We start from the raw sequence: 11,305 nt of genomic DNA on the forward strand, positions 1-11,305 counted from the left end.
AGGAGCGAGGACACTGTGCACTTGGGGGAGCAGAATTGGGCAGGAAGAGGCAGGGCAGGGGTGGAGCGGGGGTGAGAAGAGTTGGGGCGGGGCTGGGGCCTCACAGGAAGGTGTAGCATGGGGGCGGGGCCTGGGGCAGTTTGAAAAGTCAGCGCCTGTGGCCCCAGAAGCCTACGGCTGTCTCCTGATTTGCAGGGATTTAGAGGCCCAGTGCCTCTGCATTGTGTGTCCCGAGTGTACCATGCAACCTGGCAGACTGGTTCCCTTAGGAGATGACTGGTCTCCTCAGCACCCCAGGGGGTAGGGGAGACTTCAGTGACTAACTGGCAGGGCCGGCTCCAGGCACCAGTGAACAAAGCAGGTGCTTGGGGCGGCCAATGGGAAGGGGCAGCACGTCCAGGTCTTCAGCGGCAATTCGGCAGTGGGTCCCTCAGTCCCTCTCGGAGGGAAGGACCGGCCGCCAAATTGCCGCTGAGGAATGAAGCGGCGCGGTTGAGCTGCCGCCGAAGTGCTGCCGATTGCATTTTTGTTGTTGTTTTTTTCTCCTTCACCGCTTGGGGCAGCAAAAAAACCTGAGCCGGCCCTGCTAACTGGAGCAGGCATTTGTGTGATCTGCTGCTCAGAGGCCAGCAGAGACATCCCTATCGTGTGCTTGGGAAGGATGCAGCACAGTGTCCCTTCCTACGTGCTGCTGCTTGCCTGCTCTGCCTGGCTCCCGTATCGAGCCCAAACCCACAGCGCTTGTACGGGGAGGACTCTGCAGGCCTAGGAGTGGGGGTGTTGTTGGCCCACACCCTCACCAGAGCTCTGGGGCCAGAGGATATTCACTTACCTAGTCACAGCTGTGAGTCAAACTGCAAATAATGTCTTTTGTCTGGCGAAAAAAAATTCCCTGGAGCCTACCCACCCCATTTACATTAATTCTTATGGGGAAATTGGATTCACTTAACATCGTTTCATTCACGAAGCATTTTTCAGGAACATAACTACAATGTTAAGTGAGGAGTTACTGTATTAAGGCTAAGAAGGAGAAGACATATGGACCAGTGAGAGAGGAACGAGGCAAAAGTCATCTCTAGCCTAACTCCTTCCAAGTCAAAGGAGTATCTTAGCTAGTAAGCTTTGTGGGGAAGTAACAGGGGCGGCTCCAGACCCCAGCACTCCAAGCGCGTGCTTGGGGCAGCATGCCACGGGGGGCGCTCTGCCGGTTGCCGGGAGGGCGGCAGGCGGCTCTGGTGGACCTCCTGCAGGCGTGCCTGCGGAGGGTACACTGGTCCCGCGCAGCTTCAGTGGAGCTCCACTGGAGCCGCGGGACTCGCGACTGGCACAGCGCCCCCCGCGGCATGCCGCCCTGCTTGGGGCGGCGAAATGTCTAGAGCCGCTCTGGGGAGTAACTATCTTTTCATTTGATTGTGTGTACAATTCTTGGCACAACGGGCCCCCGATATTTGTTAGGGCCTCTAGACGCTACTATAATGCAAATTATAACAACAACAAACAAAAACAACAAAAGACTTTGGCCTAATGGGACAGATGCTGCTCTCAGTTGCACCGGACTAGTGTAAATCTGGAAGAAGTCCATTGATGTCAATCTGGAGTGACCACACACTGACATCAGTGTGAGAGCAGATAAAGCCCTCTGTGTTTGTGTTTAGAATGATATAATCCAAGAAAAGGATTTTGTAGAAGGAGACAACGTAGAAAAAAATACAGTAACAAGCTCTCAAATTCTTACTCTCTGTAGTACTGTGTCTGTTAGAAGGTATCATCCATGGAAATAACATAACCTTCATTTGCTTCACTGGGTTTTTTCCATAATTTACTCCAGAGATTTTATTTAAACAATAAATAGGAAATATTCTCACATACAGCTGTGCAGGATATCTGTCTACAAACCCTTTTTCCAGGGTGGGAGCGTGTTCTTCAGGCATTGCAGTCATGGAAAGGAAACCAACTAATGTGATCCAGGAAGCAATAATCCTGCAATTCTAATTTAGCATCCATTCCATACCAGAGTATCACAAGACCGATATAGTGATATCCCTATTTAAGCACTTGTACGAAACCCAGCAGAATCCCTGCCATTACAATCCAACAAAAATGCTACCAGCCCCTCCATTAAACTCTCCTCAGTTTTTGTAAATAGAGATATCAAATTACTAATAAAGGAATTACCAGGCAAGGGACATAATGTAAGTACCAGTTGACTATATTAATTCTCTGAGCATGTCCAATGGGATTGAGATTTTTCCAAAAGTCTGAGAAGACTCAGATAGAGCTGAGTGCTTAGGCTGTTAATCAAAGGGGCTGCTCTTTCTCTCCTGACAGACATGACTCCGGAATTACACAACAAAACAGTACTGGTTTAAGCAACAGTTTGACATTTTTCTCATCACCATTGGAGCTGTACAAAAAGTGCCTAAAGTAGCAGTAGTGATTTTCCTTCATGTGGTAGGCCTGGTAGTGCTGCAGGTATATGGTGATTTTATAGGGTGGGAGGCAGGAAAAGAAAGAAAATTTGGCACAGACTATGAATATCATTGGCCTGAACTAATTCCCATTGTAAAATTAATGCAAAGACTGCCACTAAGTCAAAAGTTTGCTTTAAGGATGTTAACTCCATTGGCCATATGTTGAGGAAAGTTTCTGATTCGGACAGAATATTATTATGAGTGTAGGGCCTAAGAGGCCTGGTCACGGACCAGGCACTGTAAAAACACAGAACAAAAAGACGGTGTCTGTCCCAAAGAGTTTACAATCCAAGTAACCAACAGAATGAATGCAATAATTCAACATCTGTTTGATAGGCCACATCTGGGAAGTGATATTGTCTGGCTTTTGGGAAGACAGACAAAAAACACCCATTTATAAAATACTGTGATTTCGCGGTAATCTGGCCACTTGTATTGTCAGATTTTTTTTTCAAAGGACTGGGTGCATGACTAATGTGGAGAGAGCAGCCAGTTGCACTCACATTGAGTTCCCCAGACAAAAAAGAAAAAAACTACACTCAGACTGGAGAGGAGGTGCTAGCAATTGTGTTTCATTGGCTTAAATTCCACCAAATATACAAATAGTACAGAAAAGATACATGTAGAGATTGTGCACAAACAGCTAGAAAGTTTGTTTAAAATAATGTTGGCTCCAGTTTTGGACTGTGGCCAACCTAAGCTCAGTACAGCCAATGAAGGAGGAAAGAAGAGTCAGTGTTTATCAGCATGACACCTCCCGAATTCTGGAGGTCGACTGGGACTGGAGCAGTTCCTGGGATTGCTGGCATAACCTAGAGCAGCCCCAGGGATTGCTTTAATTTGATGCCACCTACATCAGCTCCATCAGTCCATAGTATATAGAGTGCAGTGTGCTTGGGCCATGCCTCCTCCATCCACTGAACTTCCTCCCCCACCCTTTCAAGAGAGGACCAGTCTAGGGCCATTCTGCAGGCTCAGCACCACTGGGGAAGAGAATCCCCCTCACGTAATCTGAAATTAACCGTTTTATATGGATGGCCTAAAGAAAGAGCAGAGTTGGACACCACATTGACCATTCAAGGGAGAAATTAACAAATGTTTTACTGAAAGGACAAAGGCTGGTTATACCTTACAATGTTTCTCTGCAGGACTTCACTGTAGGAAAATGGCAGGGTCTGAGTTACAGCCCCAGTTGAAGAGGCCCTGCAAACTCCCAAACTGCTTTGGGGTGGTGGGGCAATGAGAACCCTGGTGGGTAGGTACCAAGTATCAGAGGGGTAGCCGGGTTAGTGGGTTAGTGTTTTGGTGTTTTTCAAATGGGAAAAAGGGAATGGTAGTAAACCCGGATTATAGCTTTGCATTTAAGTGGACTGCAATATATTTATACTAGGAAAATAGTTGAAGTGTGAGTCTACTATGAAAAGTGACTCTGTAAAATGGTATTACAGAACTTGTTGTTTGTTCTCTCAGTGACTCCAGACCAAAGGAGCCCAGTTTGTGAAATTAAAACGTATGTGTTTTTCCTACATTTGTCCTACACCTACTGAGATCTGAGAGTCAAGCTGGGTTCTTTTCTTACACATCATCACTAGCTCTGTAGGTCATGACACCTGTGCAACTCCAATATTTTGCACAGGGAAAACAGATTGAAATTTAGGATGATGCACAGAAGGATTTGAATCCAACTAATTCTGTTTTAGCTCACAGCTGATTATCCAGGGCTCATGTTAGTGAAAAAAAAAAAGCAGTTAGTAGGCCAGGACTCTGAACATACACAGGGTTCTGACGGATAAGAACAGGGGTGTCCAACCTGAGCCTGAGAAGGAGCCAGAATTTACCAATGTACATTGCCAGAGATCCACAGTAATATGTCAACAGACCCCCCTCTCTCAGTGCCTCCCACCCACCGGCAGCCCTGCCGATCAGCACCTCCCCATCCCTCCCCGCACCTCCCGATCAGCTGTTTTGTGGTGTGCAGGAGGCTCTGGTGGGGGTGGAGTGAGGGCACAGCAGACTCAGGGGAGGGGGTGGAAAGGGGTGGAGTGGGGGCAGGGCCTATGGCAGAGCCGGGGGCTGAGCATCCCCTGGCATACTGGAAACTTGGTGCCTGTAGCTCCAGCCCTGGAGTCGGTGCCTATGCAAGGAGCTGCATATTAACTTCTGAAGAGCCGCATGTGGCTCCAGAGCCACAGGTTGGCCACCCTGCATAAGAAGCTGCCTTTTTCACAGGCATACTAGAGCCACATTTTAAGCAAACAACATTAATTTAGGAAAATTGTCTTAAGATTAAGATGTGCCATTTTCTATGGGATCCACTAGTTTATTTATGTTTTATTGTACAGGAGTGAGGTGGGGGGGAAGATGTTGAGAGACTCAGAGAGAGATGACTCCAAATTTAGAGTATGGAAATTTGAGTTTGGAAACTGAAAACTTGCAGTGAAGCAAATATTTTCCCTGTAAAGTATTCCCACATCCATTATTAGTATTTTGCTGAAGTTCTTCTGATTTATCCCATTATATTCTAATGACGTTATCACTATTCAAAGTGATGGGATCAGCTCTTGTAAAAGATGCTCATGCTTTTATTTTTAGCAACTGAACTGTACTGAGCCACGCTCCTGTCATATTATACACTATCGTCACCATGATAGGCTGCGGCAGAATAGCATGACTAAGCAGCATTCTGAAACCAATGCTACTGTGTGACAAAAAATAACCAGGGGCTGGCAATAGTCACTGATGGCTTGAACTGAGCTAGCTCTGGCACAGGCTTAGCTCTGTGACCATAAAAGAAGAGAAGCTAAGCCACTGAGAATATTCTGGCATTAATTCCTAGCAACCAGCGTGTCCTTATATATCCCACCCCACCCCACCCCCTGTCCCTGCAGTCAGCTCCAATAGCTGAAATCACATCTTGTTTTAACGAGATAAACTAGACCCCCTAATGTTACACTTTCTTCAAACTCTCATGGCATCCTGTAGCAGGGTGGACCCTGCTCCTGCTGTGAGAGTTTTTTAAAAGGTGGGCGGCAGGAGGCTTGAGGCTCTGGGCCTGGCTGGGCTGATTGGGGAAATGGCTGCAGCTGGGCCACACTCCAGTCAGGCCACAGCTGGCCTCTATAAAAGGCCAGGGAAGCCAGAAGGGCAGGGAGTCTCTCTCTGGTTATAGAGAGAGATGGGCCTGGCGGCTTGGGAACTGAGACAAAGTACCTGAGGGTGAAGCAGGGCTGGGGAAAGGGAGCAGCCTGAGGAAGCTGAAGCCCCAAGCCCAGGCCTGCAGCAAGGCACAGGACAAAGAGGGGGGGGGGGGGGGGGGGGGTAGGCAGGGGGGGCCAAGGCCCCAGCAGGTCAAAGCTCCGGGTGGTAGTAGGCTGATGCAGTCTGCCCAGGGGTGGGGGCGAGACATGCACAACAATGACCAATGGCAAGGCAAGAGGGGGGGGGAGGGTGGGGAGGGGAGGGAGAGAGAGAGGAGAGAGAAGGAGTTACTGCAGGGGCAGCACCCCCACCGGAGAGGGGAGGGGGGGATGGGGGGGACACGGGGCCTGAACACCCGGCCTGCGGCGGGCAGAGAGCGCGCTCAGAGCGCTGCAGAGGGTAACCAGCAGGAGGCACAGGGGAGTCCACACCCGTGAGGCACCCCCATTTTCCATCATTTAAATCAAGGGCCCTTTAGGCCTTTGTTCCTTTGTAAGGAAATATAAATATATATATATTTGCATGGGGTAGCCAGACATTCATTCAGTACATACAAGTGTTTGTGAACCTGTTCAAATAATCCATTAGGTGAGGAGCAGTATCTCCTTTGTATCTTTGTAAGGAATACAAACATTTTAATTAATTTGTGAATTAACAATGTGAGTCAGATACAAAAGTCTGATGTTCAACAAAACTCACCTTACAACAAATAATAGTTCAGAAAAAAAAGAGTGTGTGTGTGTATGTATGTATGTGTTGGGGATATTGAAACTGACCCTGAAAATGCTGAATGCCCCGTATGATATACTAACCACCCCTAATCCACACTATTAATTAGAGTTGCAAATACTCAGCACCACACACAAGGACCTCAGCATCTGATAGGATCAGGGCCATTGAGAATAGGATTTTTTATACAACAGGTAAAGCAAAGTAACAGTTTCTGTTCAGAGCTGAGGGAAAGCTGCGGTCAAGCTGTCAGTGACATGTACGCACCTCTTTTTTTCTTTTATATTGAGCTTTTACATTGCAAAATGAGCAACAGAAAGAGTGACAGTAACATCACAAAGTAAGCAGCACAAAAGACTCAGTGGCTAAAATGAAAGGATGAGGTGTGTGATTTTGAAGTGAACTGTATCATCACCTTAAGCAGAATTTAAGAGGATAAATCACTAATTCAAAACCCTAAAAAACAAACCTAATCCCTAATCATGTTAATATACTGCACATTTACAGCTATGATCAAGGTCTGTGTGGAAGTGAGAAAACATCACTGACAGCAGCAATTTTTCAGATCGGGCCACATCACTCCAGTGACCTGATTCAAAGTATCCAGCTTTCTGACAACATTAGTCCCCAGATTATGGGGACTAGGGAGTGAAGAGCATTACGGCACTAGACACAGCCAACTATAGAGCAAGCAGATGCAACGGAAATGTTTCCATGTAGCTTTGCCAATGCACCTATGTGTGTATTCAAGGTTCTCATATGGCCCTGATTGCTGTATTATCAGAAGAACTTCCGCAAAATGATCTTTAATGATCCTTAGCACCTCATGATCTTTAATGTATTTATTCTCACAACCTCTGTGAGGCAGGGAAGTGCTGTTATCTCCATTTTATAGATGGGGGAACAGAGGTACAGAGAGACCAAGGGCTATATTTTCAAAGCTACTTAGGCGTCTAAAGATGCAGATAGGCACTTCTGAAAAATTCACTAGGTGCCCAAGGGTATGTCTACACTGCTGCTGGGAGGCGTGTTCCCCAACACGGTTAGACGCACTTGTACTAGCTTCACTCAAGCTAGCTTGCTAAAAATAGCTTGTGGCTGTTGTTGCAGCACAAGTGACGGCTCGGACTAGCCACCTAAGCTCAGAGCCAGGGGATCAGGTGGCCATGGATAGCTAGCCAGAACCATCACCAGTGTCATAATGGCCACACTGCTATTTTTAGCATGCTAGCTTGAGCTAAACCAGTGCAAATCTGTCTACATATGCTGGGAATCACATCTCCCAGCTGCAGTGTAAACATAACCTAAGGGCGTGGCTGGTAAGTACCCACTGGAAGTCTATATTCATCTTTGGGTGCCTAAATACCTTTGGCCCAAAGTCACAGGAAACCTGTGCAGGCAGAGCAGGGGCTTGAATCTAGGTTTCCTAAGGCCTACACTAGTGTCTTAATCACTGAACCACCCTTCCTCTCTCAGGCTGCCTTCTAAGGCCCTGTCCTTGAGAGAGAAGTTTCACCAGTTTAACTAAATGGATTTGTACAATTGGTAAATTAACTCATGTTACACTGGTATATGCCTCCATATTGGGTATGTGCACTGCTTCAGCTAGATCAATTTAAAATCCATTTAAATGAACTGGTGCAATTTCCCCCCGGTAGACAAGACCTTAATCTTAACATTCACATACCTCCTGCTGTTGTTATTCCAGGCCTATGCCTTTTAGCAACCAAGAATCCTAATCATGGCAAGTTCTGAAGGTATGTTATGATACAGATAGGCTTCCTAAGGGCTAAGAGGAGAACAATCAATGAAATAATTTTAACTTGTGGCTCAAAACAGGACTTGAACTCAAATACTCTGAGATGATGAAAGTTTCTACCTTCTAGGGCCATGATTCATCCAAATTAGAGACTTGCATTTGACATACAAAGTACACCTCTACCCCGATATAACGCGACCCAATATAACATGAATTCAGATATAACGGGGTAAAGCAGTGCTCCGGGAGGGGGCGGGGCTCCGGGCTCTGGCAGATCAAAGCAAGTTTGATATAACACGGTTCACGTATAACACGGTAAGATTTTTTGGCTCCCGAGGACAGCGTTATATCGCGGTAGAGGTGTATAGTACTTAACTTATCTCCTTCTCCAATTCTATCACAGCTTTTCCCATTTGCCAATTTCTTTGTCATTGCAGCACTGCTCAGCATAGTGGCCAGCCCCATGGAGACGCTCCTTTCCTCATGCAGTCGGATGCAACCTAGGTTTGCCATAGTGGATCAGACCAATGATCCATCGATTTCAGTATCTTGTCTGTGACAGTATCCAATACCTGATGCTTCAGGGAAAGGTGAAAACTCTTGTTCCAAGTGAAAAGAATTAGATGCTGATGCTGCAGTAATACCTGCTCCGTATTCCCTTCTTCTTACAGAGGAAATTTTAGGAGCTTCTGTCATGCTGAGTAGACCCCTTATTACACAAATAGTCCCACTGGAACTCATGGACTAAGGTACTACTCAACATGAATAAGGGAGGCAGAATCAGGCCCATTATGAGTAGACTTTCCCCTCTCTGTTTAACTGGTTCATTCTAACCTGATCCCCTTTGCTCTCTCACCACCCTCATCTTCTCACACTACCCCCCTCCTCTTCACAGTACCGTGTTCTCTCACTAAAACAAAGGTTCATTTTTAGAGTATGTGAGAAAAGAATAGAAGAATTTAAAAGAAAAGGGGGGATATGGCAACATTTTAAGACCATTCTTTTTCTGGTTCTCTCAGGACTGGCTCAAAGTATGTCAGTGCTTCGGGTGAAGACAGGATTTGGTGCCGCTGACTGTGCTGCACAGCTGGGCTGGCTGGAAAACAAGAATTCCATTTCATGAAAAATGTCAAGGTTTCAACAGTTGCTTTTGTTCCACATTGGAATGAAAACTAGGCCTTTTGAATGTTTTGGTGAGAAACAGAGCGTTGTCCCAAAATAGCCAATACCTTAGTGGTCAGGGAATTCACCTGGATGTGGGAGATCTGCAAATAAGGCAGAGCAAGGACTTAAACCTGGGTCTTCCACAGTCCTGGGGAGTGCTATGACCACTGACTAGCTATTGGCTATTCTGGGGTGAAACACTGGCTGTCTCTCCCTCCCTTCCCCTTAAATCCTGGGCCCAAGAAATCTCACCAGAATTTTTTTTATCAAAACTGCACATTTGTGCAAAAAGTTTCAGTTTCAATGAAAAATGTTATCAAAAAATCCGTGACCAGCTCCACTCCAGAATCCTTTGTGCAGCTATAGCAGAGTTCTCCCAGGGAGGTGCAAACCCTCTTGTGGTCCCTCTTGCCTGAAGATGAATGACCGCAATGGTGCTATGACCCTGCTAATTATGGAATCGTAAGCAACCACCCTTGGCAATCTGATCTCACATGGGTGAGAATCTGGAGTCATTCCAAACCAAAGTCAATGAAGTTACACACATGTACATCATATCTAAGTCTGGCCCAGTGAGAGTTGGGGCATTGTATATGTACAACACATAGGACAACATGGTCCCAGTCCATGACTAAGGCCCCTGGGCTCTATGGTAATACAAATAAATAAATAAAAAACAAACAAACCTAAAACCAGCCTACACCTAAAACTAGCCTCAATCTTTCCCAGGATGTCTCCGTTCCCTTACAAGGTCTCCTTATTGAGAGTGCCACTAATGGTGTGGTTTAGTTTCTTATTGAGATACAACAAAGCATAATGTTACCTCTGATTCCCTACCTACATAGGATTTCACATTCTACTTACAAAGGGATCCAATACTGTGAGGTACTGAATGCCTCTGCCTCACTGGACCAGGCTCTGATCTGATGCACACATATGTAACTTCACTGACTTCAGTTTGGAATTACTGTACTTCTGATTGACACCAGTGTGGGATTAGAACTGGATTCACTGACTTTAATGGAAGTTGAAGGCAGTTGGTACCAACCAGAATGCATTTAATACCATGCAGGATTTGTACACTTGAAACAAAACCCCTGAAACTGCCCTGTCAAAAAGTGAATTGTTTGCATTTGGTTGGAACACAATGTATGCTTTGCCAGTGTTTTGCTTTGCTCTCTCTCCCTCTGTATTAATTTCCTCCTCCTGCTCCTCTGACAGCCAATTATTTCATCTATCCTTTAAGAAAACAGGACTTGCGCTATACTCAGGTAAATCTACTTGTAGTATGCTTAACAAACCATGTAACAGGAAAGCACCAGAAGGGATATTCAAGTAAAGCACATCTGCAGGATGTGCAAATCAGGGTCAAACCAAGGAATTTGGCAACTCTGTACGGAAATGATGATAGCAATTTTTTTTTAATCTCATGCAATTTACCCATTCAGCGGGGACACTGTTTCCTATTTCAAGACATTTCCAACCTGCATATCTCCAGGGAATGTAAACACATTTCAGGATTTGGTTACAGCTCGTCAAAGCGAAAAAACCGTAAACAAGAGCTTTCTAACACACCACTGCTAGGTCCAGCTAACTAGGACCTGGATTAATCATCCCGGCACGTGATATGGTGTATATGCTAGAAACAGCCACTAACGGTAAACTGTAGGATTCCAGTGATCTCAGGCACGTACTAAACTGGATCTATATCAAAAGAACCGAGAGCAATAAAGATTTCTGTATCTATTTGCTAATTGTCTAACTTATCATGTTACACAGCTGTAGAGTAAGGCTTGAAAAACCATCTTGGAACTTTTGGAAGGGTGAGCGGGAGGCACAGGTGCTGCCTTCCTACAGGGGTGAAAGTAGAAATAGGGACTACCGCTCCAGGCCCTTTAAACCGCTGCCGGAGCCCCTAGCTGCCGCTGCTACCCCAGGGCTCCAGGGGCTAGTTAAAGGGCCTGGGCCTCTCCTGCCTCTACCG

Source organism: Mauremys reevesii, linkage group 3 (genome assembly GCF_016161935.1).
Source record: "Mauremys reevesii isolate NIE-2019 linkage group 3, ASM1616193v1, whole genome shotgun sequence".
Lineage (NCBI taxonomy): Eukaryota > Metazoa > Chordata > Testudines > Geoemydidae > Mauremys > Mauremys reevesii.